The following is a 19,994-nucleotide window of genomic DNA, read 5'->3' as shown; positions in this document are numbered from 1 at the left end:
GTTGGTTTTCTATGTGGGGAAAAATCATGTGGTATGTTGGAGGACATTGTTGCAGTGACAGCAAGATTTGCCCTTAAAGTCCATAGGACACAAGGCTAGCTACCACAAAGATCCCACTGCCACAATGAAAGACATTTTGCTTTTTTACTATACCTATTACCGATCCAACAGCATGGCAAAGCTGGTTAAACATGAAACTCATTTGTGCAACAAAAGAAGGCTACACTTCAGATTACACGCACATTAGAAAGTTGTGTTATTATAAGTATTAAAATCATTTATCTGACCTTTCTCTCATCCAGTTTCCAAATCTGTCTAATTCAAATAATAAAAGAATAACAAGCAGACAGCAACTCAGAATCAACAACTGAAAATAAGATCATTGTGATGTACATCACCCACAATGCCAGCAAGATGTACATATTCAGCATTAAACAAGAATATATTCCTGTCAAACAAACAAGCACAGGGTGTTCCTGTTAACACATGGGGCTGTCCACATTCCACTCTTGATGTGACTGGGCTTCAGGGTACCTCACTGCCAATCTGGCAATCTGCATAAACATGAGACTTTGTTTAGATGGTAGAGGTTACATCATAAGCACAGATTTACCTTGGCCTGAAAAAAAACCCATTACAAAACCAGGAGCCAGCTGCCAAACTATTGTCTTTCTAGCCTGCCATGCGCTAAATGCAAACCGAAATAAAAATATTAACCATATACTGTGAATAACTTTCATTATTCTACTTAATTCATTTGCGCAAATGCATAAAACTGGTGGATTTTGCATGTGGGGCATCATAACTGGTAGATGATGTATATGCTACCCTGCTGTTCTCAACCATGGGAAATTGCTACTAGGTTTTGTTTTTCTTTTCAGACAACTGTTGGAAGTTTAAGCCAGCCTTCACCAATCTGATACCCTCCAGATGTTTAACTATAACTCCCATCAGCCACAGAGACAGCAATGAGAGTTATAGTCCAAAACATCTGGAGGAAATCAGGTTGGCAAAGGCTGCTTTAAGCACAGGAGGAATAAGTAAACTAATGTAAAGATGCACCTAGAATACCTTGTATATCTCAATTTAAGTATTCTAAGCAAGCAGCCAGCAACAGATATTTCTGGTAGCCCAGGCCACTAAGCATTTCTCACAAGGTGGAATATTAGTTATTTTAGTTAGTTTACTTTCCTTTTTATTCGATGGATTCTGTCACCACTTCTGCCAGGTCAGTCAATCACCTGGTCTCATTATTCAGCCTTAACTGTATCAAGAGGATATAAAGGAAACTTGAGTGTAATAAACATGATTGTTGATCTGATAAACATCAAACTGAAGGGTCACTAGCACACACAAGCCTATGGGATAGCCATCCCATCCTGCTAAATAATTTTAAAAAAACCTGCCACAAACACCACACCCATTTAAATAATTACATAAATGCTACACAATTGCATATGGCATGGCGGGCGGGGGGCAACTATTTGAGGAAAACTATCCCCTCACTCCACCCCGGACTCACAAAAGTGATTTCACATATCTTTGGAACTTGGCCAATATTATTTTGTGTGTATCTTGTTGAATTTATGTGCATGGCTGCCCCTCCTTGTACTGTACAATCTCTCCTCGCCTTGATATATTCTCCTTGTTTGCTACTCATCCTGCAGCAAAGCTCTTGCCTCCCAAGAATGAGAGAGAGATTAAATGTGGCAGAAGGCCAATTCCTAGGCTAAATCCTTTCAAAGGGGAGGAAACTGCTTGAGCTTGTCCACTGGACCTGAAAAGTCATAGGAGAGCAAAGGCACGCCGGCGGGGGGGGGGGGGGGGGAGAGAGAGAGAGAGAGAGAGAGAGAGAGAGAGAGAGAGAGAGAGGAGAGAAAGTCGAAAGTTTCTTGTCTGCAGATTCATCACAACTGCTCTAATTCATTATTCAGCACTTTCACTAGAGCTTGCTCAAGAACAGAATAGCTATTTGTCTCTTCCATCTAATATGTCCCTAAAACCTTTTTAAACACTTCCTTGTTAATATAATGGCAGACTGGAGTTTCCTGAGAAAATGTTCACTTGTCTAGAGTCTCTATCTCTCAGACACTCAAGACTTTATTCTTCTTTAGCCTACAGGGCACTCTTTTTCCCCTCTGAAGATGATGGAGAGGCACTCCACAAACTGCACAGGCAATAGGTTGCTGCTAGCAGAAACTGAACAAACACTTCCCTTGTTTTTTCAGTGGTTACTGGATAAATGCTGATATTCTCACAAAGGTGATTTTAATCTACGAAGTCATTGCTGGCACTCTCAGAAGAAAAAAAGACAATTAAGCACTCATTTGTACAATGATAGCACTCATAATACCATTTAAATTTTAATAAATTTCATAAGCCTAAACCTCAGTAACAAAAGCCAGCTAAGCAGCAAAAGGTCTGTTATGTCAGAATAGGTAACCTTGTCTATCAAAGTGTCATTGTAGTTAAAAAGAGGCATGGGAAAGCAGTGGTCTCACCCTTGGGAAATTGGCAGACTTATTTATTCAGTTTCAACCTGAACTTTTCTTATGAGTGGAAATCTTGTATTTAAAAAATAAAACTGTCTCAAAAATCTTATTGTCTTCCTAGACAAGAACAATAAAGAGTTTCAAAAGGCTTCTGAACCAATAACAATAGTAGTAGTAGTTAATTTTCTTTTAATACCTAACTTGGATAGTCCTTACCTATCTATTTGGAAGTGCAATAGTGCCTTTCAAAAATATGGTACTAGTTTTTCTGTGCTCAGGGGAAGTATTTATATTAAAACACAACTTTTTAATTGAAAAAAGCCCAGGGTGACAAGGACCTTCATTTCCAGGACTACCAGAATATTGGACATGTCCATTCAAGTGGGAGTAGGGACAGGGAATTGCCTTGCTTGAGCCCATTGAGGTTTATAGTAAGGGAATCAGGTATAACAAGTGGATATGCACTGCATTAAACACCCCCTTGCCATGGTAGGGAGCTTTTCAGGAGGGAGAAAAGAAAAGGGGTACATTTTCCCTTTCTCAAGAAAGTTTTGCATATATAGCAATAAATCACTCAGGTTTGGGATGGGCAGTCAGTCTCAAGCCCAAGTCTTTGAATGTTTTATACTGTGCAGCAACAGTACAAGGATCCTATCCCTGGATCCCTGAAAAGGAAGAGTCCTTTTAGGGGCTGAGAATCAGAATTGTAGAGTTAGAAGGGATACCAACAGTCATCTAGTCCAACCCCCTACAATGCAGGAATCTCAACTAGGTCGTACATGTCAGGTGGACCTCCAACCCATGCTTATAAACCTCCAAGGAAAGAGAGTCCACCACCTCTTATGGGAGTCGGTTCCATTGTTGAACAGCTTTACTGTGAGGAAGTTCTTCCTGATGTTTAGTCGGAATATCCTTTATTGTAACTTGAATCTATTGGTTCAAGGTCCTAGCCTCCAGAGCAGGAGAAAACAAGCTTGCTCCATCCTCCATGTAACAGCCCATGTATCATATCCGCTCTCACTCTCCTCTTTTCCAGGCTAAACATACCCAGCTCCTTCAAGCACTTCTTATAAGGCTTGGTTTCCAGACCCTTTATCATCTTGGTTGCCCTCCTCTGCACACGTTCCAGCTTGTCAATATCCTTCTTAAATTGTGCTGCATAGAACTGGACAGTGGTGTGGTCTGACCAAGGCAGAACAATGCTCCCTTACATAATTCTGAATGCAAGTGTATGATGCAAGTTACTTGGTATGGAATATGCTAGAACAGCCTTCACCAGGCTCGAGTTCCCGGATGTAGTGGGCTCCAGCTCCCACCATCACCAGCCACCATGGCCAATGGTCAAGGATAATGGGACATGTGATTACGGAAGGCTGCAACAGAACATGCAGAAGAAGCATGCGCAAACAGAGGTGAACACAGCTTCCACCCAAGCCAAATAATTCAGCACAGTGCCCAGTTTTTTCTCTACTTTTTCTCTCCTACTCTAGGAAGGGGAAAAAATTCTGACATATGTATTGTGACAAGTCCTTGCTTGTGTCATGTGCTGCCCTCACATATTAGAGAGGATCAGGCATCATCCCCATGCAGTATAATAAGATCAATTTCAGCACTGGATTGGTCTCAACATGATTTGCCAATTCCCAGTGCACAAGTTTACTTTAATTCTATACACGTAAACAAATCTATATTTCCTCGTCAGCACGCTCAAATTAAAAGGAGCACCTTAAAGGTTTTACACCACAATACTTAAAAGAGTAATTTGTAGGCACAACAGTACAAAACCAGGTATTTGGATTTGTTCCCAGCCAGTCTCAGACACTTAATCTTGACGATGATTTCTCTTTTCCATTTGTGCATGTGACTCTTATTAAACATTTGATGTTAATCAAGTATTTACAGAGAAGAAAAGGCATCCCTCACATTTCAGTATTCAATGCTGAACCAATAAGAAAGCAGCTGTTGTCAGTGGTGTGCACATTTTATTGGCAACCCTTAAACAACTGCCCTCTAGCTACGTACAGTATCAGATCTCAAGTCAAGAAGGTCTTTCCCCCGCCCTATCTGCAAAGGGTGTTGAATCATTTTTATGTTGACTCTGGCTTTAGCCTCACTCTACCTTCACTATAGTAGTAAATTCAGCTTTACTACAGTACTATAAAGATGTGAAAGTACTGTAATAACCTCTTTATAAAAATAAGCTGTTAGCATTGTAGTGTTCAGTTTAGAAAACTCTAAAAAGAATACCGATGAAAAAATGTTAATGGTAGTTTGTTGCATGCCCAAAAGGGATAATATAATTCTTTTTTTCTCTTTTCCTTTTTTGTTAGAACATGTAAATTGTGATGTCCTTGAGGTATCTATGAGATTACAAAAACAGTCCTGAGAAGACGACCTGAATATCACTGCAGCAACTAGCATTTTACACATATTATTATTACTTTCCTGAGCCTGGTGATTAACACCTTCCTAGCAAAGCATTGTTTAGAGACGCATGTAATCCTTAAGCACAGGTGCAATTCCAGTTACCTGGACTCAAGCAGATACTTCAAATTACAAACACCGGGTATTACCAATCCCAATCCTGTGCTTGTTTAACCAGAAGTAAGGCTCACTGTGTTCATTTGGGGCTTACCTTTACCTTTTGCTAAATGTGCTTATGTTTGGCTAGATCACACAATGTTTCTGAACTGTTGTTTTATTTTTGCTTACTTCAGATTATCACCAGTATTGTCTTTCAGTGATAATTTGTACGAAAGCATTAACATTACAGGTAATTTACCTTTTTTTAGAGCTGTGTGTCTATGCCCTCTACCCTATTCCTTTGTGGTACTTATGAAAATGTTTTTAGATTCGGCAAAGAATCTACAGGCACAATTGTCATATCCCCAAGGCGGGGGGGTCTTTTTCCTCCAGTAAAATGGTATGTTGTGGCTGAATAATGGTATCCAATACCTCCAATATCCAGGCAATGTGGTAAATGCAAAAAAAGGATGCAAGAGACTTATTAACAATGGTTCTCATACATTCAAACAACCAGTCAAAAACACTGACAAGAAACCATCACAAAGCTCACCAAGACCAAGATGGTAGATTAGAAAGGCCTATTATTGTAGCTTATTCTTTCATTCTGGTAAAACACAACCATAAGCAACTGAGGAGTCAATTTATATTTTTAATTTTGTTCCCCAGGAATTCAGGAAGTTAAAAAGGTGGCCGCAGAACTTCCCAATACAAGGAAGGGGTGGTGCTGAAAAACTCCCCTCACAAATTCTAGCCTCTATACCTACATAAGAGTTCAAAGCTTAGATGATCCTGTGCCTGCATATACTGGCATGCCTGACATTTAAAACTATGAAATACCAACCTATTTTGAAATTGTCCAAATCATTAGTTGTGGAATTTTCCTAGCACTTTATGAATACCGCTGTTAATTGAGCAATTAACTTGAAACTGCAGAATGTGCTGTGATGGCATGATATGATATAAGCCATGTAAAAGAAGAAGCAGCCAAGCAACTCAGTATGTTGAAAGATATTAATGAAGTGGCAAAATCTGCCAGAGAAAAAAATAATAATGGATGATTTCAACAACCCCGATATTAACTGGCTGAATGACACATCTGTACATGGTTTGGAGAAGCAGCTTACTGATACTATAAATGGCTTCTTTTTGGAACAATCTCACTCTAGAATATAGAGGGGGGGACTGGGTTTAACTTCTTCAATGGTAGCCAAGTACATCCATACTGTTAGGTACAGAGGACACAAAATTTTGCAATTAACTTAAATAGTGCCCTATCCAACAGTGAATATTGATCATAAGGCAAAGGCAGATGGGAAGACAAACTGTATAAAATAGGATTACTCAGTTTAAGAGACTTGAAAAAGTTAAGAAGCCACTTTTGATGATACAGTATATGACTCTAGTAAAAGCATCAAAGATGCAGCAGGATTGTTTTGAAAATAGCTGGAAACATGACAAACAGCAAGGAGATTTTTATCACCATTGCTAGCATGGTAAACAAGTGATGAGATTTTGGAAATAAATTGTAGCAGCAATAAGCACAATTCTTAATGAGAAACAATAACTAGATCCTATAAAACACAAACCTTCACACATTCCATATTCAGGGGACTGGATTAACTCAGCTCCAGTGTTTAAAATACACTGCTTTCCCCTTAGATCTAAAAAATCATTTCAATTAAATTGGCTGATTACACACACACACACACACACACACACACACACACACACACACTTTTAACCTGGCACCTAAAAAAGAACACTGTAGGTGCCAGACGAATTTCCCTGGAGAGGGAATTCCAAAATCTGGGAAGCACTCATGAAAAAGTCCTCTCCCTTTTTGGCAGCCCCTTCAGTTTTGCAACTCTTGAGAAAGGCCTCTGTGGAAGATCTGAATTCCCATGCAGGTTGATATGATAGAAGGCATCCTTAAGGTATCCAAGTCAGGTATGCATTTTAGATAATAGATGGCCTATTTTATTCGAGCGTGGCAGCTCGAATTGTTTACATAAAGTATTGGAAAACCAATCGGATGATCATAGACTATATTGTAAAATTATGGGATATGGCCATTCTGAATAAAGTAAAGTAGATTCCCTAAAGGTAAATTGTGTGGACTTGTATCTTTACATAGCTACCCAAAGCACCATCCATGTTAAGTAATATGGGATTTGAAATGTATTTCAGGCTAACTTTGGAGTTGCAAGTCAACAAAATTTAGAAGAGAAAAACTATGAGCATCTGTATATAGCAGTGGGCTACATAAATAATTTTTTTTTTGTTTCCTTAATTTATTGTTGTAACATGTTTGTTACATCTTATTTGCATTATGTAATGATATAATGGCTATATACAGATATTTATTATATTCTCCCCTATCTTGTTTTAAGCTGAAAAAGTATTAAACATTAAAAATAAACTACAATTTTTGTTCTTTTTGTTATAAATAAAATTAGAGAAAATGTGTGTGTACAGCCAATGCAACACTTAATCACTAAAAGAATAACTATTTATAACAAAATTACAAAGACAAGCAAAAGGAACTAAAAAGAGATGTAACAATTTACATAACCCCATTGTGTAAAAGAACCATGACATTATTTCATTTTCCCTAATTTTTTATTTACCCTACCAAATATAAGATAAAGATTTACAGTCTGATATTTTACCAAGAAACCATTTATAATTCAAAAGTCTACACCCACATTGGATGTACTTGAATTACCAAAAGCAATTTATTTATTTTAAGAAATTCATAATGTAGGAAGAAAGGGATTGCCACTCACTGAAGATTGCTTGTCATTCCAAAATATTTTGAACCGTTTTCAGATTTGCACACATTCCATAGCCAACCCAAATGACCCAAATCAAATTAGTTCAACCCTGCCATATTTCATAGTTTGGCATATAATTCTCTGAATCGCAGTATCTTTGTTTGTTTTTCAAGCTCCCCCCCCCTCCAAAAAACATTAAAATTCCAATGGATTGGCGTGAAAGTGGGGATGACCAAAAAATACAAGCTGAACTATGAGGAGGCGGCAAACCCTTGATGTAGTCTTACTGTAGGAACTACGTACAGCATAACAAAGAAATAGAGCAAGTTTCTCTAACTAACAGATAAAGAAAACAAAACTGACTATAAAGGTTCATGTCCACATGAAGCTAATCAAAACCTGGTAATGAAATTAAAGAAACTGATAAATCACTCTTCTTTTAAGCTCCAGAAACAAAGCTTGTGTACATCTGAATAGGCAGGTTTCTGCGCAATCTGCTACTGTGTATACATGGGGAGTCTGTACAGTTAGTGTTTTTACTGCACCTTTCAAATAAAGTATGCCAGAGTGGCTTTCACACAATAAAAAAAAATTAAGAATGCAGTAATGTACAATACAAATACAATATACTAGTATAACAAATTTAAACAGTTGGTCAAAGCAGAATAAAACTAGGGTTTAAAGTGGCCTACTCTGCTCATCAGCAAAAAGTTAACAATGTAGGCACCAGAAAAACCACAGGTGGGACACCACCATGGAGAAAGCTCTCTCCCCAGCCATTGCGTAATATTCCTACTTTGTCTTCTGCACGCTTTACTTCTGTATCCTGAGCCAGCATGCCCATTTCAGAAGAGCAACAGGGAGCGATGGGGTAAAACAGGGAGCACCAAGGCTTAAATAATAGCAACTTAGTAACACAACTTATTAAAGCAGATTAAGAGAACAGTTGCAGCTGATCAAGTTGCTCCCCACTGATGTTCATACCAAAAATAACTCGCTCCACCTTGACTTTCCTGTCTTCTTTACCTACAATAGAAGGGACACAACTCTCTTCATTTATAAATGGAGTGGCTTTTTGTAGGACTCATTACTACTGTTTCTTCCACCACCTGACATACCATATCTATGCCAGGTACACTGAGTCCTTTGACAGGTTGGAGTTGAGGCCCTTGGAGTTGAGGCCCTTATAGCCATCCCCCTGGAGTAGTCGAAGCAGAAGCAGAAACAGAGGGACCTGAGAAACAGCAGGATGCTTGGTGTGCTAATGTTAAGCATGGGATGGCTAGGGGTTGCAGCCATGTCACATTGCAAAGTGCCGGGCAGAGTCAGATCGAACAAAAAACAGAAGGAGAGTAGTGTAAGACAAGAGGGTTCCACTGGATCTTTATGAGAAGCAGCTTATAAACTGTTCTATGCATGCAGGATTATGGCCTAAAGCATCAACCCTGGGCAAAGGCTACTTAAATCCCATTGGCATATGTGGAATTAATGTAGCCTGTGAGTAGAACTTTAGCCAAACAGAACAGTTCTGGAATTTGCCTTCATGGTTTTAAATTTTTAAAGAGGGAAGTCAGCAGCCTGTTTGAAATAGTCAGGTACTGTTGTAACATGGATTTAAATTTAAGTTGTTCTTTTTAAAAAAAATTAAAAAACCACCCTTTTCACCTGTTTTCACATTGCACGTACTTTACATGTTTCATTAAGAGCTGCATTTTCTTTCCAATCAGACACACAGATGTTTTTATAGTACTATCTTTATCAAACATTGTGCTAAGTGGGTAAAAGCTCTCTTTTACCTGCCGTAAACTTATATCGCCAGGCCTCTAAACAGCACAGTTATTTATAGTAGATCTCATCCATCCACTGAGCAGTTAACCTTTTACTGCACCATCTTCTATGATGAATGAATGGCTTGCGCTAAGTGATTTTGTTTTTATATCTGGAGATGAATCAATCCACCCTTGAAATATTGGGAGGGGTGTGTACACGCGCACACATACTTACATGCACACTCCAAAGAGGGAAAGGGGGAGAATTAGACAATCTACCATCTTGACCTGTTCAGTAAATTTCACTCAATAAGATTCCATTCAAGGGCTACCCTACAGAAAGTAGTATATAATTATTAAATTCATAAAATACCATCAAATGCATGGGTAGGCAAACTAAGGCCCAGGGGCCGGATCCGGCCAAATCGCCTTCTAGATCCAGCCCGCGGACAGTCCAGGAATCAGCGTGTTTTTACATGAGTAGAATGTGTGCTTCTATTTAAAATGCATCTCTGGGTTACTTGTGGGACATAGGAATTTGTTCATTTTTTCCCCAAAAATATAGTCCAGCCCCCCCCCCCAAGGTCTGAGGGACAGTGGACCGGCCCCCTGCTGAAAAAGTCTGCTGACCCCTGATCAAATGTATTCCTGACCTAGCTTTCTGAAATCTTGATTTGCACTACCAAAGATTTTAAGATGTCCGTTCTGTACCAGTTATTTGCCTTAACAGGAATTCCTCTAAAATCATGCCAAAGTATAAAGTTATACCACAGCAGAGGTTAAATAATAATAATAAGACTATTTTTTTTTTAAAAAAAGAATCCCTCACTCACAAAAGTATATGAATCAGTCACTTAGGGAGAGTGCCCTTTCCTTTCCAAGGATGAACAGGGCAATCCTTGAAGCATGGGGCTTAATGCAGCCAACAGGCCCAGACCACAAGATTGAGGAGGGGAGTCGCCTGCCCATTCACTCCTTTTGGTCCTTTTGGAGCTCTTTAAAATATATTGTTAACAACCCTGAACAATTTAGTACTGTCAGCAAACTTTGCCACCTCACTGCTTGTTTATGAACAAGTTAAAAAGCACAGGTCCCAATACCAAACCTTGAGGGACAACCCTTTCTGCATTTTTCCATTTGGAGACTGACCATTTATTCCTGCTACTTAACCAATTATTTGGTTGCTGCATGTTATCAAAAGTTTTTGAAAGTCCAAGTATGCTATATCAGCCAGATCACCTCTTTCTATATGCTTGATGACACCCTCAAATAACTAACTGGTTCATGCATCAGGAAGCCATGCTGGCTCTCCTCAACAAGGCTTTTTCTTCTAAATGCATGGCTATGTTATCTTGAAAAATACTTTCCACCAGTTTCCCCAAATTTGACATTTCTGTGACCAAACATCCTCTTTCATTTTTAGACCATTAAAAAACATGCATACTATGTAATTGCAAAAGTATTATAAAACATGGTGTAATTGCAAAATACAAAAAAAAAAAAACCACACCAATTTATCTCACTCTTGATTTACTACTCTTCCAGTAGTTCTCCTTCATTCAATAAATGTACCTTTTGAATGAAAGTTTGTATTTGCCCAACACCATGCCTCTAAAGATAGGATACAAAACAACTCAGCAAAAACAAGCAGAGATAAGAAACACACACTATGAAGCGAAAGACCAGACAATTTGCAGCACAAATTGCAAGTTAGAAGCAGCAGTCACTATTTCTCAGCCTAAGGTCACCTTGTGATCTTTGTGGTTGAGTGGGGATTTGAAACTGGGTAACCTTGATCCTAGGGATGCGGGTGGCACTGTGGGTTAAACCACAGAGCCTAGGACTTGCCGATCAGAAGGTCGGCGGTTCGAATCCCCGCAACGGGGTGAGCTCCCGTTGCTCGGGTCCCTGCTCCTGCCAACCTAGCAGTTCGAAAGCACAAAGTGCAAGTAGATAAATAGGTACGTTAAATAGGGGTTGTGGCGCTCATCTCGCTTTATTGGCCAAGGGAGCCGGTGTACATCTTCCGGGTCTTGTGGCCAGCATGACTAAGCCACTTCTGGCGAACCAGAGCAGCGCACAGAAACGCCGTTTACCTTCCCGCCGGAGCGGTACCTATTTATCTACTTGCACTTTCACGTGCTTTCGAACAGCTAGGTTGGCAGGAGCAGGGACCGAGCAACGGGAGCTCACCCCGTCGTGGGATTCGAACCGCCGACCTTCTGATCGGCAAGTCCTAGGCTCTGTGGTTTAACCAACAGCGCCACCCACGTCCCCATGAACGACAAAGCACAGCTTTAATACTAGAACTTCAATACTGTCTCATAGTACTTAAGACAATGCTTTCCAGTTAAGTGGATTTGCAACTGAATGTTTGAGCAATCAAGAAATGACAGATCAAGTAATACAAAACATGTGTGAATTAGCCCATAATCCATTGGAGACTTTTTCTGATAAATAATTCCTAAACAGTACCATAAACCCTTTCAATGACGGAGCAAGGATTATCAGCTGCAATGTAAGATTTGTTTCATGACCCTATCAATGTGTCTTAGGCTGCCATCCTAAAGCATACTTGGAGTGAAGCCCAACTGAATATGGGGGACTTACTTCCATGTAGACACACATCAAATTCTGGTCTCAGCTGTTTTAAAGAAATTCACTTGGATAAAATCCTAAGTCAATTAGACTTTTGCTGTTAACTTTGCACAGACTAAATATCAGTCTTGTTTCATATAATGCTTCATTATTCGATATATGAACCACATAGCCTGCTCACTGTAACCTGAAAGCTGTTTGCTTGATCACATATGTCTTCTCATTTGACCAAAACCAGAATGAAACCCACAAGTAGAAAAATGCAGGGTTGATATTTCATAGGTCAACATTTCTTCCTCAGTCAGCTTGCCTTTTTTGAGGGGTCAGTATTCAGGACTCGTTGTTTTTTCCATTCCAGGTTAAGCAAATATGATTAAATACACACACACACACACACACACACACACACACACACACTCACAATTCTTTCAACTGAGAACAAATTCAATGTTTTACACCACAGGTTATTAATATAGGAATATAGGAATTAATATATGCATTCATACTTCGGGAGCTTCCAGACAGGTGGGTTCTCCTCCTACATGTCATTTTTTGCAGCATCCACACAAGGTTGTTGGAATCAAAATGCTAACCCATATTCCACCCCTAATTTAATCTGGATTTACTCTTTTTTTTGGGGGGGGATTCCGATAAATTTAAAAGAAATGTTGCCAACAACCCAATTGCAGTATCTGGACAACCTGTTTTTCCATCTGGAAGCACCCTTTGAAAATTCTAGTGCCCATGTAAATGTTTCGCTCATCCCCCCCCCCCCATTACACAAAACACCAATTATAAGAGAGAATGGAAATATTCACTACTGTATGTGGATCCATGTTTCAGAATGGGATTTTTATTTGAATTCTACGTTCTAAATATGCTGCGCAGTCTGAATTCAATAGGGCTTACTCTCAAGGAAATGTTCAGAGGATTGCAGTCTTAATTATTCCATGTTATGAACAGGGAAAGTAAAGAACATTCATGAGAAGGGTATCATCCGGCTGTAGGTAACCTGCGGCCCTTCAGACGTTGTTGAACTTCAACCCTCATCAGTCAACGTGGACAATAAACCGGGACAATGGGAGTTGTAATCCAACAACATCTGGAGGGCCAAACATTCCCCCATCTCTGCTTTATGCAGAACGCAGGCATACCAATTTAAAAGTACCTCCATCAAATCCTAACTCTCTTATTTAGCTTGAGCACCTGGACTATTTTGCTCATCTAATTATTACATTGCTGCTAGGCAGCTGAGGCAGACAATGAGTCCTTACCTCTCAATGAGGCATCAGTATAACTGTGATATAGGCTACCCTCAGCAAAAGGTGGAGCAGCACAGCATGCAGATCCTGAAGACGAGTCAGTAGCTGAGTGCTTCCGTACAAGACACAGAAGGGCCCAATTTGAAGTTAATAGTCTGGTTGCAATATAGCATGTGAAGAAAGCAGCAGTGGTTAGGCATGGGGGGCAGGGAGAAAAGGTCTCCACAGCATGTTCCATGCATGGAGCAAGTATAATTGCACCCATAGTTTTAGGCTATTTATTTCAACCGTGTATGTGTGTTGTACACTAAAATCAACAGAAAATCAACATGTAACCTTTTAATATGTATCTATAAATACACTGTGTTTTTTATGATGGCACTCACTAGTACCCCTTTCCTTTGCTGCCCATAGCAGCCATTTTGTGCTGAAAAACACAGCTGCTTAATCAAAATATGAACATCAACACCTCATTTCTATTAATGTTTTTACAAATAAAGCACATAAAGATTGGGGGGGGAGGAACTTCCTGTAAGGTACAAAGTAGTCATAAAACATATCAGTACTTACAAATACACAAGAAAACCAGCCCAGGCACCCAGAAATCACTGGTAAGTTTCTTTTGAATTCATGAAACTGACCTAAAAGACACAAGAGGATGAAAAGTGTAAGCAAAATAGCCATTTTTTGTATTCTTCTTAATTTAAGAGACATTTTGATTCATTTATTGGGGGGGGGAATCCTTTCCACCCATTTAAGATGAACACTTTACACAGATGTGCTTTTCAGACTGTGAATACCAAGAGAAATACATATTTCATTGTTTTCCATTTCACATAGCAACCTTATCCATTGCTGGCATCTATAAACTGTCAGGCAAACATGAGACAAGACTGTAACACACGCACACACACACACCACACTCATTTTTTTTAAAAAAAAGATAAATTGCTTTTTGTTATGCATGCCAACATACGTCAATAGAAAACATTTAGATGTGCTTTTTCAATGTTGAATGCAATGCAAATGACCAAAAAGTACAGAAATGCTGCTTTGGGATAGTGAATGCCTTTGGGACTGAATCCAAGTTCTTTGGTCTACGTATCTTGTGGACTGGGCTGCAAGTTAGTCTAGTACAATGCAGTCAGTATTAGGCATTATTCAATTTAAGCCCCCGCCCCCTGCTTCCCTTCCTAAATGCCCGTCAGTACTGACTAGAAAGGTAACAGATGCAACTCCAAGCCACAGGCTTGCCTTATAACATTCTTTTGCTAGCACAATGAGTCACTTTATACCTCTAAATATCCCTGGTTTCCTCTCTCCAGAACCCCCGTGTGTTAGTAGGTAGTTCGGCAGGAGTTTATTTTTATTGTTTGGTCTGTATGCAGCTGTTTTAGTTCTCGAGAAAACAAAAGGCACTTTGTTGCAAAGCCCTTATTTTCTTTCCAGAACATGGGCATGGATACCAGTAACGCTGCCCTGAAAATAGACATGAATACAAAAGCACTAAGCTTGGATCGAAATCCTGTACTACTCCCACTGAATTGTTCACAACTGATAATTTTGAAAGATGGAACTGCAAGTAAAAAAATGCATTCGTTTCCAGGAGCCTGGTAAACCTCAGAATTGCAGTTGCAAAGGCTTCGTGCGCAAAAGCTTTCACAACTTCAAAATTATATTACTTTTGAAAGGCCCTTTTGTGGTCTTTCACCTGTCAATCTGACTCTGAGACACTACACATTGTGGAAATGTTTTAAAATACTTTTCCGCTTTTTTTATCAGGGGAAACATACGAAGCTTCCTTGTATTGAGTCAAACCTTTGGTCCATTTAGTCCAGTATTGTTAGCACTGACTGGCAGCAGGGAATCTTTCCTGGCTATTCCTGGAGGTGACAGGGAATGAACCAGGGGCTTCCTGTATGCAAAACAGATGCTCTACCACTGAGCTTCAGCCCTTTCCCTAGTATTATATTACTGAAACATTGGAAGCAACTTCATCAAATAAGCAGAATATAGCAGTAGGGGAACCTGGGCCTTCAAGCTACTGCTGAACTACAACTCCCAGAAGCCCAGAGAGCAGTACCAATGGCCAGGGGTGGTGGGAATTGGGTAGCCAACAACATCTGGAAGGGCCATAATACCCCATTCCCTGTTAGAGATCCTGAAATCATGAGACAGATTATAAGGCAGCAATTGGCTGATCTGTTACCTCACGTAGAAGCTTTATCTCAGAGTTAGAAGGGACCCTGAGAATTATCTAGTCCAACTCCCTGCAAAGCAGGAATATGCAGCTGTCTCTTAGGGGGATTGAACTTGCAGTCAGCACCATGCTCTAACCAACTGAGCTATCCATCTTTTGGGTTCATTTATCTAAGAATCTATGGTATACATATCATTGAAATACACTAATAAATGGAAACATCAGCCACTAAGGCTTGCTTAAATGAGAATTCATGGCGGGTGGCTAATAGAGACCAGACATACCTCACCTGTTTGATTGGGGGCTGGGCAGAATAGTTTGATAGCTAGTGGCTGGGAGTTTTTGCAGCTGGCCTGCAAATAACTATCTTGGGGAGGGGATGCACCATAAATTTTTTGCATGTTTTTAAGCAACCCGATACTGCTCTGAAACCTAAAGCCATACCGACCTGGCTGCTTCCCTGCTCCCATATATACCGTCCCCATGCATTAAAAAAACATACACAAACATGCCATAAGTTTCTGTAATTTCTCCACGTTAACTAAATCTTCAAAATAGGGATGGAAAACCACTTTTCAACCTGAAGGCCAGTGGGTTTTTCCGGCTGTACGCAACATTAGGCAGTATTGCCATCTTTTGGGAATGAAGGAGGAGGGAGAGATCTCGGACTCCATCAGAGAATCACACCTCCTTCCCTAAGCTGGGCAAACGCTTCCTGGGCTTGGGGAAGGAGGCATAAGGCTCTGAAGGGATCCTGGAACCTTGCTGGCTCCTACCCAAAGTCAGACGGGCTTTCGGAAGGGGTGGCGGGAGGGCTCTCTGAACCCCGTCAGAGCATCGCGCCTCCTTCCCTGAGCTGGGCAAATGCTTCCTGGGCTAGGGGAAGGAGCTGCAAGCCTGTGTCCCAGCAGGATGTTGGATGGTATGACCCTGTGGGGAAAATAGGCCTGCATAGTCAGGTACTGAGAGGAAAAGGTATGGCGTTGCAGCATTTAATTACCATGCATCCTGTATTAACCATATACCAAGATCTTAATGAAGTGCCGGTAAAACATGTAATAGCATTACATGTACCATATTTTTCCGTGTATAACACGCCCCCATGTATAAGACGCTCCCTATTTTGGGGGACTCAAAATTAAGAAAATGGGGGGAGATTGTCCCCATGTATAAGACTACCACCCTTTAACATTATTTTTAAGTAAAAAAAACACCTATCTTATACACGGAAAAGTACAGTAATTGTTTTTCCCTGTCCCGGGGAAATTTTGCACACAGGGCAACTGCCCAGAGTACCAGCACCTTTTTTGTTCTAGAAACAAAGCACTGCTAAGGGCAACCTGGGGATTGAACACAGAACATTTCAAACATCTCAAACTCTAAAGCTAAACTGGTAATTTATGACATATCTGCCACTTTGAAACTTTAGAAGTCATTTCTAAATAATGAGGTATCATGTGCCCCTCCATACCTGTATCCTAACTTACCCCAAAATACACAATTATCTAGCATGTGAAGATTTCCCCCTTTCTTAATGTGAACTATTGACTGCACTCATATTGCAGGAGCAACCAACGCAGTGGGGTGGTGCCATGGAGGATACTGAATTGTTACCACTTGAATGGATGGGGTATAGGCAGAGGAGAGTGGTGGCAAGGTTGAGCCTGAATGGGCACACTAGCAGGAGTGCCAAATAGGCCTCCACTGGTGTGTCCACACAACTCTGAACGCCCCACTCTCCTGCACCTGCCCTGGTAATCAGCAGCAACGTGGGTTTGTGGAGTGTGCTTCTGCTGTAACACCACACTGGTTGCTCTAACTAAAATATAATCCCAAACAATAGCTTGGCACTGTTTGAATGAGCTGTGGTGAGCTATTCCCTCCTCCTGCTCTTCCCTTACTCTTCACAATCAAATGTGACAAACTGTGGTCTGAGCATAACATAGCATAGTACGTTTGCATGCAGCAGCAAACTGTGGCTTGTCAAGAAACTCAAAGTGCTTTAGGAAACTGTAGTAGGTGAAGAGGGAAAGAATCATGTGGCCCTGACATTTGCCGTTGCTTTCTTACATACTTCAGCACCCTCATACATTTCAGCCAAGTCCCCACCATAGAAAACGTCTACGGTGCATAATCTCTGCTACAGTAAGAATTGGCATTCCTGCCTCCCCTCCAATCCTGCTTTTAGAGCTACATGTGACACAAATTCAACAAATGTAACTTTTCAGGGAACTGATATAAGTAACAAGTCAAGGTATTACCTTCTTAATTTCTGAGCTGCTATTAAAGGCATGGGAGCAAGCCCCTCCCAAAAGAGGTAGCAACCCTAGCTATAACCCAATGTAGAATCAACAAATCTCATTTGCTATTATCAATGCGATGCTATTATATATGTCTGCAACCAGCTCTGAATCTCATTATCAGATGATTTATGCCATTACTGTGCTTTGGAGACACCAATTAAACAAGGACAGCAGTTCGTAAGGTCACAGCTAATTAATCCGAAAAAGTATAAATACACTTTAATGCACAGCACCTCATGTGGTGAATTTAGGAACAAAGCATCAACACTATATAATGGGTTACACAATTAAGCATGAAGGTTAAATACACACAGAGAGAAAGACTCAACACAGTCTCTATGCTCTGCTAAATGTATTTTTATTATAGACTTCCTCTTTCTTTCTTTTTTAAGAGGAGGAGAACTACAGGCCAGCAAAAGAACAGCACTGGAAAGATTTGCATCTGAAAGTCTTGATGCTTAGGGCAAAAATATGCGTAAGTGAGAAGACAGAAAAGGACTAACCATGTCCAGTGATCCTGAGCTAATTAAGGCCTCCCGTTGTTCAGATAACACCTCAGAACTGGGAATCAGCTGCAGGCTGCACTATTATAAAGGCCGTCAGGCAGGGGGTGGGGACCAAAAGGTAAAGCTCAGTCTACTCAACTCAGTTTCATTTCACCAAGACCACTGTTTTAGAGACCCACTTCTTTGACAAATATTTGCTAACCAGGCTTTCGCATACATATACCTTACATTCCCTTCTTCGACACTCTATTCTGATACTCCTCAATATCCCCTCTCCCCGCCGGCATGTCCCCAACTTGTCCATATAACATATATGGTTACCTCTCTGTGGTGATCTTGCAGTGGTGTGAGGCAAATGGTTTTTCCTTTGCAGCATGGCAAGCAGTGCTACCAAATTAAATCCAAGCCAAATGAGGCTTGATGTCACTGCTTGTCAACTGCTAGGTGATGGCACCAATCCTGCTTTCTGCAGGAACCAACTGTGCAACCAAGTTCCCCACGGCTGCTGTGCTCTCACCACAGATCAGCTTATTCATAGTGACAATAAGCCTCCCTTGGCAATGTACAATCAGGAGCACATTTTAAGGCTCCCAGTTGTGCACTGGCAGACATGTCTGCCTGCCGCACACCTGACATCACATGTGCAGTAGGTGAAAAGGTTTAATTTATGTGTATTTTTCAACATGTGCTCTTACGAAATATGCATTTTTCAACATATTTTCTCTGAAGATATGCATTTTTTTATTTTAAAAGATATTCATTTTGAAATGTATTTTGATGCTTTCTCGGCCAAATACTGCACCACAAATGTCAGAAATGTGCTAAATTGGAATGATAACTATTTTTTGATCCACACATTTAGCTTGAGATGAGTGCATTTGGTCAGTTCATATTGGAATACAGAAATATCAAATTCCTCAAGCATTGCTGATATTAAAAAATAAATAAATGCAAAAGGTGGTGATCTGTCACTTTGGCTCCTCTTCCTGATTGTCTCATGCTAAAGTATACATCTCATTAAGCAGAAAGAAACCGATTAGCTTGAGAAGAACACTTCCTAATCATTTCCCTCACCTCTTCCCCTTCAAAATCAAGGCCTCTTTCATTCCTCTGTTTCCTTTTTCTTAAATATAATGCATTTGTGATTCTATTGGGCTGTTTTTCTTCCTAGGACTACAACTATGATCCAGTCTCAAGATTCTCACTCCCCCTCCTCTCTTTTTCAGCACATTTCAAAGGTTTCAGAGTGCACATTTGTACAAATCCATTGTTAATCAAGGGATTTTTTTAAAAAAAACTGTGTCTCACAATGCTGGCAGTCTTATACCAACAATATGCATTTGACTCTCATGCCTGGTAATTTGCCAAGTTGCCAAACTTATGAGTTATCAAAGGACTCCACCTTTGAGGGCATTTTTGTAACAAGTGGTTCTCAAAAACACAAAATTCAGATAAGGAGTTCCACAAAGCACTCCCTCCCCAAGACCCTGCCAAACAACATCCTCTGCCAATTTTACTAGCAGTTTACTTCTCTAAATATTTTATTATGCTGTTCACTAGAGAA

The 19,994-nt window shown here is 40.2% G+C and overlaps 1 protein-coding gene across 44 annotated transcripts in view; it reads right to left on the bottom strand.

Annotated features, from left to right (window-relative positions):
* The window catches only part of SOX6 (SRY-box transcription factor 6), a 443,885-nt gene that overhangs the window by 351,748 nt on the left and 72,143 nt on the right, over positions 1-19,994 (bottom strand). For 41 of the 44 annotated variants that reach the window (XM_083589534.1, XM_083589547.1, XM_083589512.1 and 38 more), the window contains one exon: positions 13,992-14,062. The exons of the other annotated variants lie outside the window; for them this stretch is intronic. The gene's annotated coding sequence lies outside the window, so the exon portion shown is untranslated. The remainder of the gene's footprint in view (positions 1-13,991; positions 14,063-19,994) is intronic. 44 annotated transcript variants of the gene reach the window in all.

This window comes from Podarcis filfolensis (assembly GCF_964270895.1).
Source record: "Podarcis filfolensis genome assembly, chromosome: 1".
NCBI classification, from domain to species: domain Eukaryota; kingdom Metazoa; phylum Chordata; class Lepidosauria; order Squamata; family Lacertidae; genus Podarcis; species Podarcis filfolensis.
Note: the sequence above shows the minus strand (reverse complement) of the source record. Positions and strands in the feature narration are given on the sequence as shown.